Raw genomic sequence first — 26463 nt, forward strand, 5'->3', positions numbered from 1 at the left:
ACTCTGGAGCAGTGTGGAAATATGCCAGAATAGGTATTGCCATGTATTTATTTATTTATGGAATTTTTATACCATCCAATATCCAAAGCTCCCTGGGCAGTTCACAAAAATTAAAGCCATTCAAAGTATAAAACTAACAGTATAAAACATGATATAAAATACAATATATGTAAAACCATAGATACACACATACACACACACACTAAATGTTCTATTCTGAACATGAACAGAAGTAATGAGTAGGTAGGCAATACAGCAGAAACCTAACTACAGAAATGTATATTGCACACAAAGGCCTTTTATGCTGCCCGGGAGTGGGAGAGAGGAATGCATGTTTTGAAAGCTTTAGTCTTCCCCAACCTGACACCCTCCAGAAGTGTTGCACTACAAGTCCTATCATCCCCTGCCAAACTGACCACTGGCCATGCCGACTGAGAAAGGTGGGAAATGTAGGAGAACACATATAGAAGGCACCAGGTTGGGGAAGGCTGCCTTAACTGGTCAAAGGGGGGTGGGGAACCAAGTAAGTCTAATTTGGGCAATGCAAGAGAACCTTCAAATTAGTTGGGCTGCAGTCCTTAGACTTATTTTCTTCCTTCTGATTTCCTCTCTTTGATGCCCTCTTTCCCAATCTTCTCTGAAATGACTTCGTGCAATTAGCAACTTGAATTGTCTTAATCAGTATTAGGATTCGCCTTCCCCTCCACCCCTGTTAATTTAAAGGGTTCTCCCTCCCCTTCCCTTCAGCAAAGGCTAATGAATACCTTATTCAGAAAACTTTCTTCTACTTTGGTCTCTAGGGTAGAAGCAATTATTCTGGACAGAGGCACACCAGGAAAGGGTGGGGAAATCCCTGCTTTGCTAATGCACAGATTACAAAGAAAACAGTTCAGGAGTTCAGCTTTCCCCCTTTTTAAGGTGTGCACATTCACACTCCCTCTCTTCCACTCTTCCAGTAGGAATAGAACAGGAATTAAAGCATGTTACACTGTTGCTATTCATGCGAACATGTGTTCTTTTATTTGGTGGCCTACAGATGGACTAAAGTTACTGTTTTCAAGTCACTGCGATGGGAGACATACAGGTAACAAAAATCAAAGGAATAACAAGAAGTAAAAACACTTTCTTTAAGGAATCATGATTAGCCCATCATTTTTATTGTACTGAATATTTGGGGCAAAGGAATTTCACTTGCAAGGATTCAACAGGAGGGTCCCAAGCACATGTAAATGTAGGTTTACAAGCAAACATGTGTTCCAAAGTGACATTCTTCCACAGACAAAGGTATCAAAACCCTTAGGTACTTACCCAACAGAAAGACAGCTGAAATTCACATACATACATTCCAAGACACCATCATTACTAGAGAACTCTGAAAACAGACAGACACACACACACACACACACACACACACACACACACACTTTTCCTCAAAACTCAGGTCATTATAGCCCTTTTCACACCAGGCCTGGCTGAAGACATTTTGATGCCTAGGACAAAGACATGATGATGTCCCCACCCCCATTCCACCTGTATAAGCTGACCAGACTGGCAGTTGAATCTTATTTCAACACTGGTGATGGGGCAGCATTCTCCACTGCACCTGAGGCCAGAAGGTTGGGTTAATGGGGATAGGACACGCTGCCTGGAATACACAGCTCTGACCTCCAAGAGAAGGGACCGGCCCAGTGATGGTTGTCACTGCTCCCTCCATACTGCCCATCATATGCCACCTGAAGCAACCGCCTCAGTCTGCCTAATAGTAGGGCTGGCCCCATTTCACACATTACTCACATGAAGGGAGTCCATGAGTTGAAAGGGGCAGTGGGCCCTTCTCGCTGGCCTTCCTTCCACATATGTATTAGGCATGGATGTCTTGAAACAGGGAAGCCTATGTGTGTTGACCTCTATGTGAATAAGTTTCTATGCATTCTGGATCCTTGTGTGATCAGGGTTACAGCACATGGGCAAGCCTATGCACATTTCCAGCAGTAAACACATGCACAGTGTGGATGTTGGCAGGGAAACCACACAACGTTGGGGGCAAAGCCAGCAATGTAGCCCCACGTCCCCTTTCAATCCCATCTTCATATGAGCAATACTTGAAAGGGGCTATTAGTTCTAACAGCAGGATTCCAGCATGGTTGGGGTGGAATTTTGGATTGTGAGAGTTCCAAATTAGCAGTGACAACAGGGAAAACAATAAATTTCGCACTGAATATAATCTGAAATAAATACTATAAAATAAGCACAGCTCCCACAAAAATCAGTATTAATATCTAAATATTAACAGTTAGTGAAGACCTATAGGAATTCCCTGAAAACCTCAAGATTTAGCTTGATTATATTATTCAATGTTTAGCACAAAATAACTGTCCTCATATTTAAACAACTCATATGCAATGATTACGTTACTGCAATTGAAATCACAAAAAAATCAAAAGAAACTAAATGAAAGTCAGCCTTCCTGAACCTCATGTTGTCCTGATCATGATGGGAGCTGTAGTCCAGCACATCTGGACAGCAACAAACTGGGGGAGGTTGCTCTAAGCAAATATATTGAGGAGTGAGGTGTTAGATTTATATAAATGAATAAATACTTTTGCCTACCATCTTACTTGTGTAAGATATAGACTAGGTTCAAGAACGTACTATACAATGATCAAAGCTCTTTCAGGTCAACTCAGCACAAACTTAGCAAGGGTGCTCGGGGTGCACTATTTATAATATTTTATTTAATGTCAAGAAAAATGATGGGGGTACAGTCCAAATGTTGATATTACTTTGTCAGAACTGTGCTTGCCATTTGACTTATTACTTTGTTATTCTTAATAAGCTAAGCAAACAAGACTTTAAGTCTATTTATCTTCTGGCACATGAAGCCTGAAACTCTAGAAACAAAGTATCTTCACATGCGATACAGAAAATGTGTTGCAGTAAGATAAAAGAGCATGCTTATTTTTGAAATTGTAGCACAGTCTACAGATGCTTTATGTTTAGAACTTAATTATAAATTAGTTAATGGTTATATTCTAAAAACTAAAGGGACTCCTTTGTGCTGCAGGCCATTTATAGGATGTCAGTCAAAATATTAAAAATTCTAGAAACGTAAAGAAAGAATTGTAACTATTAAGAAATTTGCACAAAATACATACATTGTAATAAATGTGACAGTACAGATCAGTAGTGGGGAATGGCCCTGCAGGCATTACTGCACTGCAGATCCACAGCTCTAGACAGCACAGCCAATGGTAAGGAATAATGGGAGTTGCAGTCTAACATCTGGAGAGCCACACGTCCCTCATCTCTGGTTTAGATAGTGAAAGTATTCTGTAAGTGGAACATACATCCACAAATCATGCATGCCATGCATGGATGTAAGGTAGTTGGGAGATACTTTGCATATTACAGATGGGCTCTATGGTATTTGCCTTATTTATTTGAATTTAAGGCAAACTGTTTCCAATAACAGGTTCATCTGTGCATAGATATAGCTGAAAATTCTCCTGATAATGTCAGCTCCAGAACGTGCCACTACATTTGTCACTGGGAGGCTACAAACATATTCACAGAAACTCAGTTAACAGACTACACGGAGACCAGACTGAGTGGGGCCTTTATATAACATTTGGTCTTACTTGGTCTCGTTTAAAAAAATAAAATAATAGGGGTGTGCACGGACCCCCCGCTCCACCCCGCGGGCCGATCCGAAAATTTCAGATCAGCCCGCTCCGCTCCGCGCCGCTCTGCCCATACTCCGCTCCTCTTCGCTGCGGAGCTCCGGCTCCGAATCGGAGCTCCGCAGTGGAGGGGAGTGGTGCTAGGTAAGGCCGGGAGAGGAGGGCGGGGGGGTTATCGGGCCCTGCTGCGGGCGGCGACGGCGGCAGGGCCTGGTAAGGGACCAAGGGGGAGGGGGGCCTTACCTGCCTCCGTCCACGGTCCGTCGGCTTCTTCAATTGAGCCCGCGGTTCAACCAGGAAGTCTGGGCCGCAAGTGCAGCCCAGACTTCCTGGTTGAACCGCGGGCTCAATTGAAGAAGCTGACAGACCGTGGATGAACGCAGGTAAGGGAGAGGAGGGGGGGTTACCGGGCCCTGCCGCTGTCACCACATGGGCGACAGCGACAGCGGCAGGGCCCGGTAAACCCCACTTACCTTTCCAGCGGAGCTCCGGATCGAGGCGAAGGATCCGCCTTCACCTCGATCCTCTTCGCCATGCTCCGCCGGCCCCCCAATCCTCTTCGCCTCCGCCTTAAGGGCAGGCGAAGCCCCCCGCTCCGCTTCTAATTCGCCGGTCCGATTAGAAGCGGAGCATATCCCTATAAAATAAGGTCTTGAACCTGTTAAATGTCCATTTATTCCTAGCATAGTAAAGTAGGTTCTAAGTAATGTATATGTTACAATGAGCGTCCGAAGTTTGGTGAATATAGAATCCACATATGAATGCTGACAAGCCTAGGTGAATTATATAGAAGACTGAAAAGGCAGATATATTTTCTCACATTTTGGACAAACTCCAGTGGATGCTGACAAATCACATCTAGGTGTCTGTCAGCATCCACCAGTGTGTCTCTGAGTTGACAGACATTCACAAAATTTTCTGGGATTGCCAGCATTCATGAGCAAACATTGACATTCATCCTTTTTTGAGCATTCACTCAAAATATATGCAAACAAACAGGCAACTTATATGCTGATGGACTAAATATGAAAAATATCAGAAATGTAAAGGAAATAATGTGATATTTTCCCACAAAAAAGTAATGGCCTCGTTCAGTTGTAATATTAAACTATGTTTTAGCATTACAAGAATGAGCCGCAGTGAGCCTCCAAAAAAGTAAGGAAGCCTCTGCATCCATTTTAGATAAACTATGGTTCAGTATGTTGTCCAAACCTTAAGCTGTGGTTAATCTTAATGATGGTTAGTTGAAACAAAATAGCTTCATAAATATGAAACCATGACGAAGGACAAGAGGGGAAGGGGAAATGCATGAGCCTGAGGCTCTAAGCATTACCTTAGCTCATGGTTTAATATTATGTCTGAATGCGTACAATGAGTGAACATTTTACCATATTTATTTGAATATTATAGCAAAAAACCTGGCAAATTTTCCACCAAATTTCAGTGGCAAATTGCCTCTTTTTCTCACTGACCTAGTAAGCACTAGTTACAATGTACAAGCGTCACTAACATCTTAGCACTAGCGCTACAGCATGGACACTACCCATGATATTCAAATAAGTCATTAGCACTAGCACTGGGGCACAGTTGGATACTACCCTATATCTCCGTGCCCACCAAAACCATCCCCAGAAACAATGTGTGCCTTTGACTAGGTGGCTGGGGTTATTCGATATCGCAGCTCAGAATACTTGTTATTTTCTTCCTGTGAACAGAAGAAAGAGCTCACACCCAATACTTATGTCAGACAAAGTGTTCTTCTCAGCCCATCATGACTGAACAGACCCTTTTAATTTTATAATGCTCTATTAACTAAATATATATGTATGGGCTCTGCTATTCCACTTGCAGCTTCCAGTGACATAGAGGAGAAATATTGTTTCAGGCTGTTGGTGAACAGAGTCTTAACATGAGCACTAAAAGAGCAGCCAAGTTCAAGATCATTATGGCAGTCACACACAAAAAAATCTTTTAGTTTGCCAAATTATTTATTATTTAAGAAAATAAAGTTTCTGACCTAATAGGTAAAGGTGGGAAGCAAAAGCAAGCTCCTGCATTTCAGTGACAGAACAGAAATATCAAAAGGAAAAGAGGAAACATTATTGTTAAATAAATATTTCCAACTGTACTCCACAGCTTAAATGGTAACAAAGTCTAAGAATCTTCTAAGTTTATGGCAATTTTAAGGGGCATCCTCCAACAGCACAAATAATACACTGGGCAAATCTTGACAATTATGTATTGAATGGTTTATGAGCTTTGGAAAGAGTAATTTTTAATTTATTGTAAATATGGTAACATATTAATTTTAAGTAGCATGCAAGAAAAGCAATATCTCTGGAGATAATAAATATTTATAGCAGGGTGGATAAAAATCAATGATTTAAAAAACAATTTTTAAAAAATTGGATTTTTTTATTTAAATCGGATTTTTTTATTTAAATTGGTTTTTTTTTAATAAAATGCTTTTTGAGGAAAAATCTATCTAAAGATAGTTTTCTATTTAAGATACATTATAGTCCAAAGGTTATTCATCATGAAATAAGGATTAGTTTTTAATTACGTAGCATGAGGCTGATTAAATTTTTTGGTAAATGAATTCTATTAATCCATTCACAATGTCATGCTCTTCCAGAGGTTTCTGTAAGATTATTTTTCTCCTTCCAATAAAGTACAGCAGAAAAGTTGTCCAAATATCAGTGATTAACCTATTAAACTGGAGATAGTTCACCTCACAATAAATTCATGATTAACTATGATGTGTTTCTAATAGTATAACCAAATCAGTATTTTTTGATATAACTGTAAAATTAATATGAAAAGTTGCTATTCTAAAAATGAAACCTTCATCTGGTTGTAAATATTAAGATTATACCAGAAAGAATGAGTCTTTGGTATCTCTGAGTTGTGTAAAATATAGCAAGGAAGAGTGCACTTGGGGGGGGGGGGGGAAGTCACATGATTAAATTGAGTCTTTCTGAGAAGTGATTTAAATCAAATTGATTTAAATCATGATTTAAATCAAATCCATCCTGATTTATAGCACCAACTATTTTAAAGCTAAAGTACAAGACTATTCCACTTTCTTTCTTTCTTTCTTTCTTTCTTTCTTTCTTTTCTACTTATTTTCAAGAAGATGACTGTAGTAGAGAGTTTAAAAGTACATCAAAGTGGCAATAATATGCTATTCTGGTTATCAGGAGGTGTTAAGGCCTGTCCACTTAATCACAGGTAAGTTTTTTCCTCTGCATTTTCCTTCTACCTTGCCATTAAATTTCACAACTGAAGTTTATGCATCGAAGCAGATAAAAACGGAAAGCCAGGGGTACATTTACAGCCTATGTAATGGCTGTTAATACTATATCCCAAGAAGAAAGCAGTTTTCTTTAAGACTCCTTGTTTTAGCTACAGTATGTTCTGTGTAATAATCGAAGCCTTCTGGGAATCTCAGGTTTCAATCCATAAATTGAGTCTCCTCCCAGGTACCCAAAATAGTAGTCATACAATAATGCTGTTATTGGTTAATACTGATATAGAAACTGTCCACATGGCTAAAAGCAAAACCCATTTGTACATGATCATTTGCAGCGTTGGGTGCATTAAAAAATCTAAAAACACAGATTCTTGTAACTGCATTCTCAATCCTACAAAATTTTGCAACATTAAAGGAGTTTTCTTTGCTCTCAGTTCAGTTCTGCAGACCATAACTGGGTGTAATAAATAGTTCTAGAGATAAGGATTATTATATGGGTTTGGGTTTCTCATACTACTAGATCATCTTCCACTCTATAGACTATAGGTTGCTTCTCACATGCATGTCCATCACTAGTTGAATGGCTTGTCAAGTAGTTAATAAACATCAACAAATATTATGTTCAAGTTTATTTTGTTTTGTTTTCTGTATGAATACAAAAAAATAAAATAAAAATTAAACTTAAAAAAAAAATTTGCTGAAGCCAATAAGACACTCATAGTCATCAAGTGAGATCTCCTTTCCTGTGCACAAAAATATGGTTGACGGATTTACTTTTCTACAGTTTGTTGCATATCCGATGTAGCTCTACACATTTTGTTACAAGTGGAATTAATAATGTGTGCTGTGAACAATCCTCTCTCACAGAGTCCATCAGTATTACAGATGCAACGTCACTAAGCTCAGCTATGAAGGATGAAATTTGAACTTCTAACCATTGAAAGTGGATTGAGATATTTAGTTTCCCCAACATGTTATGGATGTAAGAGATGCCCTAAAGAGGTCTAGCAGATGAGGAACTCTGCAATTACCCACAAGGTATCCTGAAAGCAGAAGGAAGGAAGTTTTATGTTGTAAGCTATAGTGATAACTTTTTGTTAATAGGGCAGCCTATAAATGATATAAATAAAATAGAATAGAATAATGGTCATGGAGCCCATTGGCTAGTATGATGTGAGAAATCTTTAAAACCTAGGAGTAAATACAATTGGCAAGTGCTATATTCTGAAAATTGATACTTCACACCAGGTCTAAAAAATATGCAATGCACAGACCTATTCCATACCTTGAAAATGTAAATATCATTTTTATATATAAAAAAATAATCAGTCCTCCATTTATCTATTTATGTATTTTATAAATGTCTGTGCTGCCCTTTGAGATTCTTACACAATAACAGATAAAACAAAAGATGTAACAAACCAGATAACTGAATTTACTTCCCAAGTTCAGCTGGAATAGAGCATGGAACCAAACCACAACAAAAACATAGACGCCGGGAAGCCAAAGAACTATTGAACTAGTTTTGCAGCCCCGAAGAGGTCTATGAATTTGTGTTTCTCAAACAGTAGTCCCCCCTTTTCACTACACAGCAAACTGCTTTGGAAACTATAGGATTTCAAAATCAGTTTGTGTTATGGCCACACCCTGATGCCCTCCAGATGTTTTGGACATCAACTCTCATCAATCCCAGACATGGTCTGGAATACTGGGAGTTGTAGTCCAAAACATCTGGGAGAACCAAGTTGGGGAAGTCTCTGATATAGCAAAGTGGGCTTGGCAGAGCCTTCTGTTCAAAGGAGTGGGGAGAGGGAAGTAACCATGGGCATGGTCAACCCTTTGAAAGTTCTTAATCTTTGGATCCAGGCCATAAACCTTGAACGCCATAAAAAAAAAACAAGAAATAGATTTCCAACATGCAGACCAATTTCTATGTCTGAAGGTGTGGGTCAAATCTGCTAACCTATGCTTGGGGATCTCATCATCTCTCCAATTGTGTAAACGCAATTCACAACTAGGCCACAGAGAACTGTGTCAATGCAACAAACTAGATGATCAAGGGCACATCAATATCAATGCTGCTTCGGCAAATCAAGCCAATGTAGATATTCCCATCATATAATTATCTGCAACATGCAATGTAAAGATGAGCAAAATGGCCTCTTTTCTGGTTTACAAAATGACTTACTCGATTCCTCTTTAAACATCCTGCTTAGAAACGGATTTTCAAAATCTTCTCAACCTTATCAAAATGATTTAGCACGGAAGCACTTTACTGCATTGTAGTCTGGATTTAATAACTCAAGAAGGAACTGTTTAGCCGTGAATACTTAAAGAGGTGCTCTACAAAAGTGGTTGTTCGAAATTGTAATGGAATCCAATTAGGGCAACTGCAACATTTATAGAATATCCTGGTCTTATGTCTTCTCCATAGTGACATAGTAAAGAAGTCACCAATGATTTTCCTATCACAATCCCCCCACACACACACACACTTTTCTTTCTTCTTTGTCTCCATTTTTTCAGCATAGTTATCAATTTTTTATGGCCCAATACTGGTACACAAGGGGCCTTCTGAAGATGCAGTAAACATGACCCAGCAATTTATGCTTAAGCAGTTCATGATAAGCGAACATTTTTATTTGAGAAATGTCAGGATAGCATAAAGACATATGTTTTGAATCTGTACATGGGAGATGCAGGTTCAAATCCCGTTTCTGTCATCCACTAAGGTATCTCACATGACTTTTTCAAGGATCATGAGTAACCTGCTCTGAAACCTTGAGACAGATTAGAAAATGCACACATACACTTGTACACAAACATATAATTACCAAAACCCCCACCCTCCTATTAAACTTTGGACCAGTTCAAATATCAAAGTGGATCTATAATCTAAACATGGTTTGAAAGTCAGGGATGGGAAAAGAGGCTCCATGAGTTTGCTGGTTCATCCATCTCCTTGTTCATTCCTCCAAGTAAAATCCCCGTTCTTTCCTGACTCACCACAATGTTTGAACCAATGTACCCGTAGTTACCATTACAAAGTTAGAAAATAGGGTTTGATCCCAGTTTCAATTTGTGTTTGAGAATACACTGTGGTTAGTGATCATAGTTACTCCAGATCAGATGTCACAGTAAACCATAGTTACTTCTCACTAACTAGGAAACGAAAGAATAGAAAGCATACATGTCAAAGGGAAAGCTGGAGGAAAGAAGGAGGCAGGCCCACTTGGCCCTCCAGATCACTGAATTATGGGATGGTAATCAGGAAGTGAGATATCTAAATTAGGCTAATGTTGCATTGTCAACTTTGTTTTTTAAAGGACTAGATTTTAATCTATTACAGTGAAAGTACCCCGTGCTATAATAATACAATAAAGAATATCCAGCTTATCTTCTGCATATAGTTAATTTGTGTACATCCTTTAATCTCTCTCTATCTCTCTATCTCTCTATCTCTCTTTTAATCTCCCTACCTTGCCTTCCCATCTTTGACCTATATTAAGAATTCTGATCTCTTCATACATATTTGCTACCTTTGGCTACCTATTTTTGAAATACCCTGTCTTTCTGTTATAAGACTACTGGATATTTGGCTAGTCAGTCCTTAATGCTTTCCAAGTATAAAGAGCACTACCAATTTGCACAGCACCACTAAAATAAGACCCTATTCCATTATTTATAACATCTTACAGAACAATTCTATACATGTCGACTCAAAAGTAAATCCCATTGAGTTCAAATGGTAAATGAGCACAGGGTCGCAGCCTAACATGCTACCAAAAATCAGACTGCCTTGCAAAGAGTTTACCATTATTTTACAATATCCTCCTATGTGGGCAGGAGTTACTATATTTTGCAGAGTAATTTGTAGGCAGTGATATCTACAAGTCTAGCTTTGCTCAGTCTCCCTGGTGTCTTTTCTCCAGTCTTCTTTAGTCATGGTGGGTCAACTGCAGATTTTGCAACATGATTGCTCAGTCTCCTGAAAGTTCATTAAGCAACATCATTCCCTCAGCAAGTGCACAACCCTAAATCTTATATTTTCTACAGCAACAATTAACCAATTATACCAGTTGTTTTTGTTTTCTTTCTTTCTTTGTATATATTGATATATACTTTTCCTATGCATCAAAAAGGTTTTCACCAGTTTTGGAAATCCCTATAAATTGGCAGATAACTCTCCTTTGCCCATCTGGCTGCCAATATGTACTTAAAGAAATATCAGTATGTAGTCAAGCATCAAAGGAATGGATTATATAGAATATCATGGGGACATCGAAGCACATTGCTTATATAGGAATATCATGGGGACTTCAAAGCACAGTCTAGTTCTTCAAAAATGTAACTCTTCTCTCTCTCTCATATATATATATATATATATATATATATATATATATGTAAGGATATGTACCCACACAAGCCAAATGCAGAAACCTGTATTTCTACACGTAGGCCTAAACACCTGCAAACTAACTCTCTCCTGTGCTAGTCTATGTAATCACAATGGCATAATGGTTCCTCTCAAAACCATTTTTCCTCATGAGTTTAGTTCACATTGGACATAACCACCGACTGCCACAATTCACTTTAAAATTTAGATGCTCTGGGTCTAGCAGGGAATGAGCTGGCTCCTTTAATCTACCTGTGCCAGTTAACTACTTTGAGCCAACACCTTCCACTGCAACATAGTTAACGTTCCCCAAGAGAAACCTAAATCATAGCATTTTCTTAAGATGCAGCGCTATTAACAGATTCCTGCCCATTAAAGGACACACTATTTGATCTCCCTCACTTCTGGAATCAAAATGTAATCAATATGGGTTTAAAAAAATATTTAAGTCCTTATAAAGGCAACATGCATATCAAATTTCAATTGCTAGATGCCATGTGTACAGGTGTTTGGGTATATTTGTTTGCTTTTAATAATGTTCGATCACGACACAGAGAAGTTGTTTTGCTTATTTTATGGAAATAACACCTCTCCCCTCACCCTGTTTGTTTGTTTTGGTGGGGTCTCTTCCACCCTGTAAACTTGGGCAAAAGCCACTTTGTACCAAATTAAAGTGCCTTCCATATAAGGAAGCACAACTAAACAGGTCACACGTAATTCACATGCAGTAGGTGAGGAATTAACCTCTCAGCAAACATATTTGGCCCACATTATTATTATTATTATTATTACTGTTGTTGTTGTTGTTATTGAGATAGCAGACTGAATAAATAGATTCCCCTGAAAGCAGTGTGTGTGTGTGTGCGTGTGTGCGCGCGCGTACGTGTAGGGCAGGGAGAGTGTTGCAATCTTGTTCTTAAGCCTTGCAAGGAAAGATAGGGCTGTCAGGTCACACTGCTGGCTGCAGTAGCGGATCTATCCTCCCATGGTAGAACTACAGAGTAGTCGGCACTCCGTCCTGTGGAGCTGTGTGGTCTATAATAAGGGACATGCAGCTAAGCCAAGTTCAGGGGTAATTTAAGCTTTAAAGAAAGGTCAATGAGTGATAGGGGACCTTTTCATGCACCTGCTTAGCCGGTGTCTTCACTCTCTGTGCGTGCGTGCGTGTGTACAGACTGCAAAACTGCACGACCCTGCAGAGCAACACGCACGCACACATGCACACGCGCGCGCACACACACGGGGAGGAAGCGGCTGCTTTAAGCAGAACTGCAGCTACGACCTTCTGCTTTCTTTTTTCTAAGCTCTGCGATGGTGTGCGCGATATGAAATGCTCAACTGACGTGGGGAGCACTTCTTTCCACTAAAAAGCAACCCCAAAAGCTCAGTTCCTCTCTCTGTCTCTCTCTGTCCCTCTCTCTCACACACACCATCCTGTTTGTGTGTATTTTCAACCCAAAGCTTATTTTTTAAAAAAAGAAAAAAAAACTTAAACACAGTCCTTCCAGAATGCTAAATATAGTATAAAAAAGAAAAAAAACAAGAATATCACAATCACACAACAACAGCAACAACAACAGCAGCAAAAGAGAAAGACCTCTTACCTCTCACATTTCTTTTCTGAGGCAACCATCAGATCGTGGACAAATCGACCAAGGCATTGTGGGGGATTCAAGAGAGGATGACCAAAATTTTGAAGGAGGCGAAGAAAAAGACAAGAAAACCAAACCAAAACAAAACAAACAACCAAAAGGGGAGGGGGAAAGGAGAAGATGGGACTTGTCGCTCGCCTCGTCACAGCGGCATTCTCGTCGCCCCAAACCTCATGCAGCTGCAATGCAAAAATGACTGTCGCCGTCGGCTGCGCGCTGCACACTCTTATCTGTAATGTCTGGTTTCCGCTGCTGCCTGCACCGCCCCTCCCCCAGTCAGCAAAACCTACCAGGAAGCAACTGGGCGTACTTTGTGGAGCCTGCAAGAATGCATAGCGAGGAAGGAGGGAAATATTTTTTTGAAAGTAAAAATAAAAATTATATGTTCGTTATTATATGGCGTCCACGCCGGGTCGCTTTTTTTTTTTTTTTTTTGGCAAGCAAGCGGCTGAGGCAAATGGGCTCTCTAGGCGAGGCTGTGAAGCGCTCGCTGGCTGGCGGAGTGGAAAAGTGAAGAGCTGAAGAAAGCCGCCTTTGAAAACAACTCAGGATCCCCTAAAACGCTTGTCTTGGTATCTCCCGAGTTTATACGTAAATCATGAGAGGGAAGAAGAAGAGAAACACCTCGGAGTTGGTCGTGGAAACAGGACGCATGCAAAGCTCTCTTTCGGGGGAGCACCTTTACAAGAGTGATTTTGTTGTTGATATCATCATCATCATCATCAGTATTATTTCTCGAGATTGTGAAGACAAGTCTGCAAGGTTACACACACGATATAAACCAGCCCGCAGACTTTGCAGTACTTCTGTAATGCTTCTTAAAATTCACTGTACACTGTAAATGCACTGTCAACAAATGCCTTTGTCCTTCTTGGGAAAGACGGACCATCATTATAAGCCATCCCTCTGCCCCACAGAACATAATCTGTGGTTTTTATTATTATTATTTTAGGGTCACAGGGACCATAGCTGCATAAATCTTTTCAGGGTTTCATTTGAACCAAGTTGATCCTCTGGCCAAACAAAAGATTAGGTGGTAAACTGGGGTGGGAGACATGTCTGAATGCTCCTACACACACACACATCCCTGCACCTAGAAAACTAGCATGTCGGGGAGAAAGCCAGCTTGATACAGACAAGACACATTTGCTGATTGAGAGAACAATGTAGGCTCCAACATTTGCCCACGTTCAGCCTCTGAGAATCATGGGTAGTTCCTGACAAAGAACAGCACTTTTCCAAACTTCTGCCAGCACCTTCCCTAAGTATTGGTACTTCCTGGGATCTGATCACATATATTTAATTAGTTCAAGGCATTGGCTCTATGGGTGTTTGCATATATGACACCAACAGCACTTTTGAGGTTCTCACATGCTATTTACACACAAGTGGGATTGTGCATCGTTTGTGAAAATGGCATTAGATTCCCTGTGTAAGCCCCATAGCATTGATACTTACTGATTCTGTACCAATCCCATTGAAACCTCCAGGGCACACAGGATAATTGGAAGAGAGCTATATGAGTTGCAGGGTTAGCAAGCAGAAAGATCCAGAGGAACTTTATGCAATCTGCCGCTCTTTCCGTTTCCTCATACAGTTTCCTGCACCTCCAGTTATGTGCTGATAAATAATATACAATGCATTGCAAACTGCTCTTTAGACTTGCCCATTTGATAGGGAAATGCTGGATTATAAAACTGAATCTCCTTGTCCTAGGCAGCATAAAACTTCCTCCAGCAGAATTTCTACAGCCAGTTTACTTCTACAGTAACAAAATTTCTGTTGATTTTTGCTGGTGACAAAGCACTAGCCTTGATTCACAGCTCCATGCACAGAAGCAGGCTGCAATATCCAACAACCTGTGTGGATGAAGCAGTTGAGAATATCAGCATGCTCAACTTCAACAGCACCAATCACAAGCCGGAAGGGAGAATAGCAGTCTGGATTCAGTTCTCCCCAACCATAAACAGGTGGGATCTACTGCCAAAGGTGACTGCTGACAACTGCTTTCTTTAGTAAGTGCACATGCCATCCTAATCTTTATGGTGGCTGGGGGAAGTGGTTAGGTGTGTTTAATCTCATAAGAGCCCTGCCAAATCAGACCAGAGGCCCATCAACTCCAACATGCTGTTTCTAATAGCAGCCAACCAGATGCCATTGGAAAACTTGCAAGTGGGGAACAATGCTCCCCTGTTTTACCCAACAGCCTACGTTAGGTTCCCACCCCAGTAGTGTCTAACCTTTTACTCTCTCCCATTCAAGTGAATTATTGCCATTCACAAATATAGGAGAAAGAAAGTGTTTCACTTGGGCCACTGTTATGAGAAAGGCAAAACCTGTCCTCAATTCCCAATGCTGGGTAGGGCCCTGTCCTCATGGACAGTGATCCCACATGAGGCTCATATCTCTATATGTGGAGATACACAACACACTCAGTGGTCTGAAATTTAGAGGACCTCCACACACATGGCACACATCCTGTCACAGCGATAGGCATTTTACTTATTCATTTAAAAACTCTTTTTTCTACCCTTTCATTTTGTGTGTGTATGTGTGTGTCCTCACGTCAAAATTGGAATTATCATCATACCAAAAAAAAAAAAGAGTCCAAACAATATTAAAATTAAACAACAATTCCAATTCATAAAAACAATCATCCAGGATAAAAGCAGAAGAAGTTAAACACCATTGATTTCAATGAAAAGCTTGGTGAATAAGACAGACTTAGCTAGGCATCTAAGTGGTAATAATATAAAAGTGCAGGTAAACCTCCTTGAGAGGGAATTCCAAAGATGAGGTGCCACCACAGAGAAGGCCATTTCTGACTTCACTTCTGAAGATGGAGCATTTGTCTCTGAAGATTAATTGCCAGATTTGCTGGCATAATCACATCTCACAGATTTTAGCAATGAACAGAGCACATTCGAGTTCTTTCTTGTGTTTTAAAAGAGATCACTCTTCTAAAGACATTAATATTCTATAAATCAGAACCACACATGCAGGAGCAGCCTTAGAATAAATAGTTCCCTAAGCAAAGAGGAGTGCCTTTGGTGCCCCCCCCTACATGGTGACCTTTGCCAGGTTACCCAGAAGGTTTATGGGGCCTGGTGGTTCATGCCCAGAAGGTTCATGCTGACACCCCTCAGCTCAGTTCAGCCCCACCTCTAAGGCCAGCCCTGCAAACATGACTTTACAACTGTATAAAGCAGGGCTAGGACTCAACTGTGCACATATTCTTTGTTCTTGTTTGGACCATCAGAAATCACTCTGATAGATCAAGGAAGACTTTTCTTTCCACCTAGACAAGCAGCCTCTGTAGTGACCCCAATCAGATGCTGGAGAGAAAGATGGAGATTGCAGGTGAGCTTCTTCTCCCCCCACCCCCATTAAGCATTCTACTCATGCTTCCACAGAGAGAATAAAAAGCATTTTGTCTTTCCAGATTTAGGCTCCTAGAACTTAACTAAATTTGTCCATGGCTGCCTTGAGAAAAAATGGAGGTCACCTTTGGGGCAGAGAGGAATTCTTCTGAGAACATATTCAGATAAAGTAGGGGAGAAAAGAAAAGAAAAAATCCCACAATATCCTGAAGGTGACCTTGCACTTAATCGCAGAATGACCCACCCCACCATCATCAAAACACTACACAAAAGGTTGGAAATGTATTGCTGCCATGGCAGTGGTCCATGGATGAGTCATAAGTTGTAAAGCCACAAAGAAAATACCTATCTACTACCCAGATGCATTTCAGGAGCTTCTGCAGCCTTCAGAAGCCTGCCATTCTAAACCACAAAGGCTGGTTTTCCTGACACCCTCCCCCAAATGTCATCATCTTAGTGAAGTGCTGCCTTGCTGTCATGGCAAGACAACAAACAGCTAAGCATAACATTGATGGGCTTTTGTTTAATTTTTCAATAGCATTGCCCCCAGTCCAAGAGACTATACATGAAGCAGCACATTTTAGAATGTTAAAATTAGAGCTGTGCAGAAGTGGCCTCTCAAAATTCTACACCCTATTCAAAATCCACCACCACCACCCATCCAGGGGCAAGAGAAATTCTACAACAATTTCTCACAGTTAGGCATCACCATTGGGAACATCTTATTTCTTCTTTTTTCTCCCCGAAAGTTTTTTTGGGTTTTTTGCACTGCCACTGCAAATGGCAGCACATCTACTGTGTTATCAGCCTGGCCCTCATTTTGCATCCCCCGCAATGCCCCATATTTCTACCATCACTCCAGGACATTGAGGGGAGGGAATGCAGCCACCACAAAAACATAATGGTGAAGAAAATGTGGAGAAAATTCTGAATGTGTCCTTTTATTTTTAGAAGGTAAGAACAGAAACATCTCAGGAATCTCCTGAACATTTTCTTTCCCCATAGTCTCCAAGGCTGCCTGCACTTCCTGTTTGAAAAGACCCTATGAATGGAATAAAATTCCATGATATCTTCCCCTAGGTTGGAAGTGCAGGAAGACAAGGAGGCTTCAGGCTGTCAGAGGGTTGACTGCACAATGAAAGTCAGGATACACACTCTTCAGTCATCTCATAAGTAAGGTAAGCACAAGAAGGAAAGGGACCTCTCATGCAAGCACTGAGTCATTATTGACTCTTGGAGGGACGCCAGCTTTCGCTGACGTTTTCTTGGCAGGCCTTATAGCAGGGTGGTTTGCCGTTGCCTTCCCCGGCCGTTATTACCTTTCCCCCAGCTAGCTGGGTACTCATTTTACCGACCTCGGGAGGATGGAAGGCTGAGTCGACCCAAGCCAGCTGCCTGAAACCAGCTTCCACTGGGATCAAACTCAGGCCGTGGGGAGAGTTTCAGCTGCAGAAACTGCTGCTTTACCGCTCTGAACCCTGAACCAAACCCATGAGAATTTCTCTGAAATTTCTTCTCCTTTTGAATTTCTGTTTGAAAGCAATTTCTTTTCTATCAAATTGAGTGAGAATGGTCGAAATTCTCATGGGAGAAATTTTCAGCACAGCATTAGTTAAAATTCCCCAATCAGTTTGCAGGAAATAGGGAGTAGGGGACTTCACATTTTAATATGATTCCATGCATGTTCCACAGATAGACTCTTTGGTCTGATTGTGCAAGACTCTTCTTGTCATCTTATGCACTTTAACTGTTGGATAGAAATGGAGAACCACACACATAGGACTCATTTGTTCACTTCCATTCATCTAGGGAAATGCACACTGAAGCTGCTTTCTAAATGCATAGCACTGCTGATTGGATGAAGACCTATATTTTACAACTAACACATTGCCTGCCTTGTGCAAACTGTACTGGCAGAAAAGTCAAGAACACAGTTTAAACTTTGGCTGACTCAGAATGATCTATGAAATATAGTAAGAACTGAAACAAAGTTTTACACACATTCCATGTTTGGCAACATTTCAACTTCTGAACTCAATTTTTAGATTTAAAAAAAGATTATTAAAAAACATGACTCCAGTGAATACTTTTTTTAAACAAATAAAACTCTAATGTGTAATTTCTAAAAGAGGAAGAATAGTAACTACCTTGCTGCATGATTATGATATCGTAAAGAAATGTACATATTAAATTCATCTATTAATGTTAAATAGAACAAGTTAAATAAATGTTAAATGCCATGCCGGTTGCCTCTGCCCTCTCTACAATTTTTGTACAGGTAGAAAATGCCACAGAAAGTGTGATCTGTTCCTTTCCCCCCATCTCATCACTGTCTTCAGTGTTTATTATTTCAGATGACTATCCTACCCAGTTCTCATTTTATTATACACCCAGGCCAACTGTATTCAGTGCTCCTGTAAAAGCTGCCCCAAAACATTTTCCATCCTTTTTTAATAGTCACATATACTCATAAATATAGCAAAAGCACATCCCTGTTCTGCTTGGCAAGCTCTATTGAAATAAACATGAGCTACACAAGAGCAGGATTGTGCACAAAGAGAGATGGCTGTTCCTATGTGTAAAAAAAAACACCCTGAGTTTCTCCCACTTACTACAAGAACACAAATTGAGGCAATGAAAGTTAAGGTCTGTGGTATAATGTTTCATGTGACAGTTATCTTAAAATATACATTTATTTCAAGGTTTTCCTTCATCGTTGTAGCAGCGGTGCCTCCCTATGACATTGCTAAAATTGATTTCCCAAGTTCCTTGTTAAAATACTGCAAGTCACTGTTTTAATAAAGAGATAGCAAGTTAGTTCAGCCTTAGTTTTTCATTGATTTGTATTCTGAATCTATGCTCTGAGCAGCTGGTTTCAAAATGTTATATTTTGTCAAACATTATTTACCCCTCTAAGGCTAAAGAGTTTTGAACAGGGCCACAAATCTATTTTTCAGCGTATAATTCAAACAGAGGTGTGTTTGTGTGTGCATGCGTGCTTTCCTTCTAGAGAGAAACTTAATTTGCAGTTGGCTCTACAGGGAGTAATTTGGAAAATTGTAACCTTATGGCCATGGCCATAGTATTTTGTATATCGGCTGTCCTTCTGCAGGTGCAAAACATGTTGATAAAGCACCATAAATTGAAAACAGATAGAATATATGAGGCCTATCACATAATAGTCATAACATCCCAATAAGTGTAACAGTTGGTGAAACTGAACAGTGAGATCTTCAATGCAGGTGAATAGAAAACTAATGATACATGAGCATTTTTCTGAATTGTGAATTGTGAATTAAGGTATGACCATAATGTCCCAAAAGCTTTGAAATGCATACAAAACTTCTTTAAGCAAAGTCGAACTCTTAAGATGGGGCTCATGGAACTTTGACTCCAGGCCTCTTTTCAACTTTGTTGTCCTTCTCTGGACACATCACATATTGTTGATATCCTTCTTAAATAGCAGTGCCCAAGTGATCTTATACCTCGTATGATTTCCCACAGTTTAATAGTACCAAATTCTAAAGTTTTAAATATGTCCAGTGCCACACTGTGGCCATTTATCTTGAACATATAACTCAAAACATTGATAAATGAAAATATCTGAATGCTATCCAGCAGTCTCCCAGATGACAGTAGACCCCATGGTTTCTGTATGAAAAGAACTCTTACAAACAGTGTTATAGATAGCAAGCCTCTCTTATCTAATTTCAAATGGTGTGATGGAAATGTGCCTTATGAACTAAGCAAACACATTTTTACATCCGTAACTTCTGCAAAGAGTTTGATCCAATTTGCTCATATTTGTAGACTTGTCAAACTAAGTTAAGTATTCAGACAAAACAAATGCTGATGAATTTTGCAGAGGACTTTATTTCATTATGCTGATGTTTTGACTAACTCACAGAAGCTTCCTTCATCAACTCCAAATATTTTTATGCTAATTTTATAGAGGAAAAAAAAACACTTAAGCATTTGTATGTGGTTAGTGCAGTGTGAATGGTAAACAATGTCTGTGCTTACTTTACTGTAAGAGCATGTAAGTATATAAATAGTGTTACAAATTTCTAGCTATTTCTTACACTGCATCAGAAATTTTGTCTGAAATTAGAGTCCCTGTGCTGCAGGGCAAAGTTTGACTCACATATTTGATTGGACTCAGTTTCTGTAAAATATATACCTGAATAGTGCAGACCTATTAAGAGAATTTATCTCCCTGTCATAACAGTTTTCCACACTCCATTTAGGCCCAAACTGGACAAGATGCTGGGGAAACCATGGCAGAAACTCTTGTGAGTTTTTCTTTTAGTTCAAAGCAATTGTGAGAAAGGAACAAATCAGATTGAGAGATGGTACTGGATGTAACTCTTTCTACACACCATTTTCCCAACCTGAAGGGAAACACCCTTCCATACAGCTTTTTCTTCGAAGAGAGAAAATATATAGGCACTATCCACCATTTTCAGGCTGGTTGGTAGTTTTAGAATTTTGAGAGAATATTGTGGGTGCTTTCAGAAAATGGCTGCTATATGAGGGCTTCCCCATTCACAAAATGGCTGCCATTGTGGGCTTGGCCAGTCAAAACACACATCTCCCAGAATCCAAACTGGTGAGGTAACCTGCCAAATTTATTTTATTATTTATTTATTTCTACCAGGAAGTGACACTCAAGAAAACTAACTGCAATAAAAGCCAAAATGTAAGATCATAAAACAAATACATTAAAAACACAATTTAAAATACAACAATAAAAGAACAAAAATAGCACTCAACCCAAAAGAGCAGCTAACTTACATGTCAAAAGCATGCTGATGGAAGGTCAGTAGAAAGGAAGCAAACATAGCTTCATCAGCAGTGAGTTCCAAAACCTGGGAGCAGCTATCAAGAAGGCCCTCTCTTGTGTTCCCACCAAAGGTGCCTCTGATGGAGGTGGTGCTAAGAGAAGAGCCTTCCCTGAAGATCTTAAAACCTGGGCAGACTTGTATGGAAGACAGCAGTTTATTTCAGGTAGCCTGTTCTCACACCATAGAGACCTAAATAAAAGTTAGCAACAAAACAACTCTTATGAATCCCTGGTTTTTTATCCAATATCCATTTCCCAGAAGGCAAACTGATGAGATAAGTAAGTTGGCCCAGATAGAGGTGGAGTCTGTGGACCAAGCAGTTGTTCAAATATAATGCATTTTAAATGTTATTTTTACTAATACATATAATTTGTTGTGTGCACGTTCCCCTAATATATAGATTATGTACATTTAAAAAAAAATAAGAGACCTGCATTGTATATTTCAGAGAAGTCTGAAAGATCTGAGTTTGGGGTCACATATTTGTTCAGAGGTAGGTAACTTTGTATTAAAATGCCAATGGAACAAAATTCTCCCCATCCCTAGTTTTAGTACAACCCTGCGCTGACGAATGGATGCCCAAGCAATGCCAGTACGAGAACCCCAGCCATGGTCAATCACAAGCAGCAATAGAGCTCTTTCTGGTTGCATTGGCTGCATTTAATAAAGGCTTTATGTGTTCTAAGTAGGGGTGTGCACGGACCCCCCGCTCCGCTTCACTTGCAGATCCGCCATTTTTCGGAGCGGGTCGCTCCGCCCCGCCCCCGCTCCGCCCACTTCCGCTCCGCTCCGCCCGGAGCTCCGGATCGGATCCGGAGCTCCGTTTTTGCCCCCCCATAGGCTTGCATTGAAAGCTAAAAAAGTAAACAACTTTTTTTCCGTTGAAGTTAGAAACCTCACGTTTGGCACCATGACACCTCATGGGCGTATACACACACACGCCAAGTTTCAAGGCAATCCCATCATCCCCTGATTTTTGGCGAATTTTTGAAAATCGGGCACCCCATTCACACCCCTTGGGATAGCTCCGTCAATTTGCATGTTACAAACCTCAAACTCGGCACCAGGGCAGCTTATCCATGTGTCCACATGCACGCCAAGTTGCAAGCAAATCCCATCATCCCCTGATTTTTGGCGCGGCTCTACCCTCTAACGCACCTCCCATAACCCTAATTCACACCCCTTTAGATAGCTCCGTCAATTTGCACGTTAGAAACCTCAAACTCAGCACCATGATAGCTTATCCACGTGTCCACATGCACGCCAAGTTTCAAGGCAATCCCATCATCCCCTGATTTTTGGGGAATTTATGAAAATCGGGCACCCCATTCACACCCCTTGGGATAGCTCCGTCAATTTGCATGTTAGAAACCTCAAACTCGGCACCAGGAGAGCTTATCCATGTGTCCACATGCACGCCAAGTTGCAAGCAAATCCCATCATCCCCTGATTTTTGGCATGGCTTAACTCACCCCAAATTGTCCCATTCTACAACTACGTCAATTTGCACGTTAGAAACCTCAAACTCAGCACCATGATAGCTTATCCACGTGTCCACATGCACGCCAAGTTTCAAGGCAATCCCATCATCCCCTGATTTTTGGGGAATTTATGAAAATCGGGCACCCCATTCACACCCCTTGGGATAGCTCCGTCAATTTGCATGTTAGAAACCTCAAACTCGGCACCAGGAGAGCTTATCCATGTGTCCACATGCACGCCAAGTTGCAAGCAAATCCCATCATCCCCTGATTTTTGGCGCGGCTTAAACTTTTTAACTCACCCCAAATCAAGTCCCATTCTACAACTACGTCAATTTGCACGTTAGAAACCTATCCTTTGGTCCCATGACAGCTTACCCATGTGTCCCCATGGACACCAAGTTTCAAGGCAATCCCATCATCCCCTGATGTTAGGGGAACTTTTGAAATTTGAACACTCCAGTATGTCAGGGATTTAAAGTTGCAATTGCAGACAGCTCAATGGGGCCAGTTCCAAGGCAATCCCAACATGCCACGAGATAACCCTAAATCTTCTGGCACATTTGAAAAAGGGATTATTGAATTTGATAAAGTCTAAGTGAGCGCAGGAAGGACTTCTCCCCTTAGTCAAAGCAAGACACATACACCATCGCTGCAAGGCGGGAAGGGGAGAATTATTATTATTATTATTATTTATTTATATAGCACCATCAATGGAAAGCAGGCAGGCAGCATGCATTGTAGTGCCGCAAGGATGGCTTGAGCACTAACGCATAGCAAACCAACCCATAAGTGGGCGCAAAGTGAGGCAAAGATGGCTGGTTGTTTCTTTCTAAGCCAGCAGTTACGCCTTGAGGGGCACAGAGGAGGACGATTGGGAGCAAACCAGGCACCAGGCGGGCAGAGAGGCAGGCAGAGTAGGCGAGGAGTCAGTCCTGGCAGATGCCCCACCACAGCAGCACCCCGGGGGAGGCGGGCAGGCAGGCAGGCAGGCTGCGGGCATTTCTGGGGGCACAAGGAAGTGATGGCTGGTTTCTAAGCCAGCATTGCAGTTAGTCACGCATTGCAAACGCAAACCATCCCAGCGAGTCGGTCACCGAGGAGGACAGGCTAGCAGAGGGGCAGGCAGAGTGACATGTCATAGATCTAGTATTGGGGAGGAGTCAGTCCCGGCAGATGCCCCAACACAGTAGCACCCTGGGTGGGCATTGGAAAACGCCATCTTGTGGGTCAATACTTCCCCCACCCCATGTCCTGCAGGGTTGCCTGCCTAACCCTTGTGGGGATGGGAGATGGAGAGCTTAGAGTGGCAGTGCCAGCAGCAGCCTTCGGCTTTCCCCTGGAACCAGTCGCCTTGCCCGCCTCTTTCCCCAGCAAGATCGCCTGGTGCTGCCTATGAAGATGCATCTTCATGCTGCTGGTTCCATAATGCCCTGTCGATGAACCCCTGCTTAGGCTGAGTTTGCAGTGGCGACAGACAGCAAAGCGGGGATCCGCTCCCAACTCAAAGTGGTCCCACACAATGCTTGTCTTTCGTTTCTGTGGTGACACCACCAATTGCCCGCCTGAGCTCTCTGGTGTTGCCACAGAAACAGGGGTGTGGGATGAGACTGGGGAGAGAGCCTCGGCCTGCTGCTGCTCCTCCTCAGCCCCCACATCCTGGAGGCCCACCGCCTCCTCCTCCTCCCCCCCCTCCACTGTGCTGAGGACCTCGTCTAGGTCCATCAGCGGGCTCGTGGGCTGAAAGGAGAATGAAGGAGTTGGGGATACTCCTCCTCCTCTAATGGCACTGCTGCCACGTGCCTCTTGCAAACGGGCACTTTTCCCATTCCCACCCTCAAAAAGAGAACGCCGGGCACAAGTTGCAGAAGAGAGTGGCTCTGCCTGCTGCTTGTCCTGCTTCTGTTTTGGAGCAGTCAGCCAAGGAGTTGCCCGTTTGAGTTTCACAGGAGGAGAGGAAGCCCTGCTGGCAGACTGAGCCTTGCTGCTTTCAGCACGCCTGCTTTCTCTTTTCATGATGACTAACAAAATATTAATACTACTAATACTATGTATAAGGTACTACTAAGAATATGTATAAGAAGAATATAATATGTTTAAATGTAGGGAAATGGGACAAGAACAATAAAATATACTACTACTAATATGTATGAGAATATACTACTAAGAATATCTACAAGAATATAATAATATGTTTTAGAATATTACTAATAAATGTAGGGAAATGGGACAAGAAATGGGACAACCACTACTATAAGAAGAACAAAATATGAATACTACTACTAATATGTATGAGAATGTATACTAATAGACTACTAAGACTATGTCAAAGAATATAATAATAATATGTTTAAGAATAGGGAAATGGTGTGCGTATGCTTTCCCCAAAATGCTCAATCTGTGGCTGCCTGTTGAACTTGACAAAAGCAGCCCACTCCGTCGAAGTTACACAGAGAAGAAAAAGAGAATCCAATTTTTTTGGTATATTTGGTATATAGAAGATAGAAGGAAACACAATCAGGATTTAAGAGAGGGGAGGGGGAAAAAGAACCAACCACTACTATAAGAAGAACAAAATATGAATACTAATATAATATGTATGAGAATATATACTAATGGACTATGTGAAAGAATATAATAAAATATGTTTAAGAATATAAATGTAGGGAAATGGGACAAAAAGTGTGTGTATGCTTTCAAAAGAAAGCTTTCACAAAAGCAGAACAGTCAGGCTTTAATACAGGGAAGGGGGGGGGCAACCAACCCAACCACACACTCCAAAATTCAAAAATAAAGTTTATATTAAATCAAAGTAAGGGGAAAACACAGGGCAAACTAAGCTACAAGTCAGAAAGAAGCAAACAAACACACACACGCGCCAAACTAAACCTATATTAAATTAATCTATCTCCAAAGCAGGAGCACTAGCTAAGTAAGTGTTCCCTCCACGAACGCCAACCCACAAAGAGACACAAAACAGAAAGTTCTCAGGGTGGGTCTGCCTTAGTCCCCCCTCCAACGCTGGGATTGGAGGAGGATGCTTTCTGAGGAGATGAATTCTCATCAGGATTGGGAGTTGAATGTGCCTGTCATCGCTTCCAAAAAAATAATAATAATAAAAAAAAAAAACCCAAACCCCGATTTTTAAAAAAATATTGCACGTGAACCACAGCACGCAGAAAGTTGAGAGTGGTCTCAAAATGACCCCCATCCACGACTCTCTGTGCACAAGAATTTTCAGAACGATAGCTTAAACCCCCCCCCAGTTATCCCCGATTCTTTCCCTCAATGCAATCCTATGGGCGAAAAGCCGAAACGGAGCCCCGCGGTTGACCCTATTTTTAAAAAACTTCTAGCCCGCGACCCGTACGATGCAGAAAGTTGAGAGTGGTCTCAAAATGACCCCCATCCACGACTCTCTGTGCACAAGAATTTTCAGAACGATAGCTTAAACCCCCCCCCAGTTATCCCCGATTCTTTCCCTCAATGCAATCCTATGGGCGAAAAGCCGAAACGCAGTTTGAGCCCCGCGGTTGACCCGATTTTTAAAAAAATATTGCACGTGAACCACAGCACGCAGAGAGGTGAGAGTGGTCTCAAAATGACCCCCATCCACGACTCTCTGTGCACAAGAATTTCCAGAACGATAGCTTCAAAAACAACGTAGTTATGCGCGATTATTTGCCGCAATGCAATCCTATGGCGAAATGTTTTCAAGATGGCGACCGGAGCGCTCCGACTGAACTCGGAGCTCCGAAAAATGGTCGCTTCTCTTCG

At 41.2% G+C, this 26463-nt stretch overlaps 1 protein-coding gene across 13 annotated transcripts in view; it reads right to left on the reverse strand.

Moving 5' to 3' along the window:
• The window catches only part of MBNL1 (muscleblind like splicing regulator 1), a 318050-nt gene that overhangs the window by 157835 nt on the left and 133752 nt on the right, over positions 1–26463 (reverse strand). For 10 of the 13 annotated variants that reach the window (XM_063132105.1, XM_063132108.1, XM_063132104.1 and 7 more), the window contains exon 1: positions 12934–13102. The exons of 1 other annotated variant lie outside the window; for it this stretch is intronic. The gene's annotated coding sequence lies outside the window, so the exon portion shown is untranslated. 2 more of the 13 variants (XM_063132107.1, XM_063132096.1) reach the window with 2 other exon arrangements.

This window comes from Elgaria multicarinata, chromosome 8, assembly GCF_023053635.1.
Source record: "Elgaria multicarinata webbii isolate HBS135686 ecotype San Diego chromosome 8, rElgMul1.1.pri, whole genome shotgun sequence".
Lineage (NCBI taxonomy): Eukaryota > Metazoa > Chordata > Lepidosauria > Squamata > Anguidae > Elgaria > Elgaria multicarinata.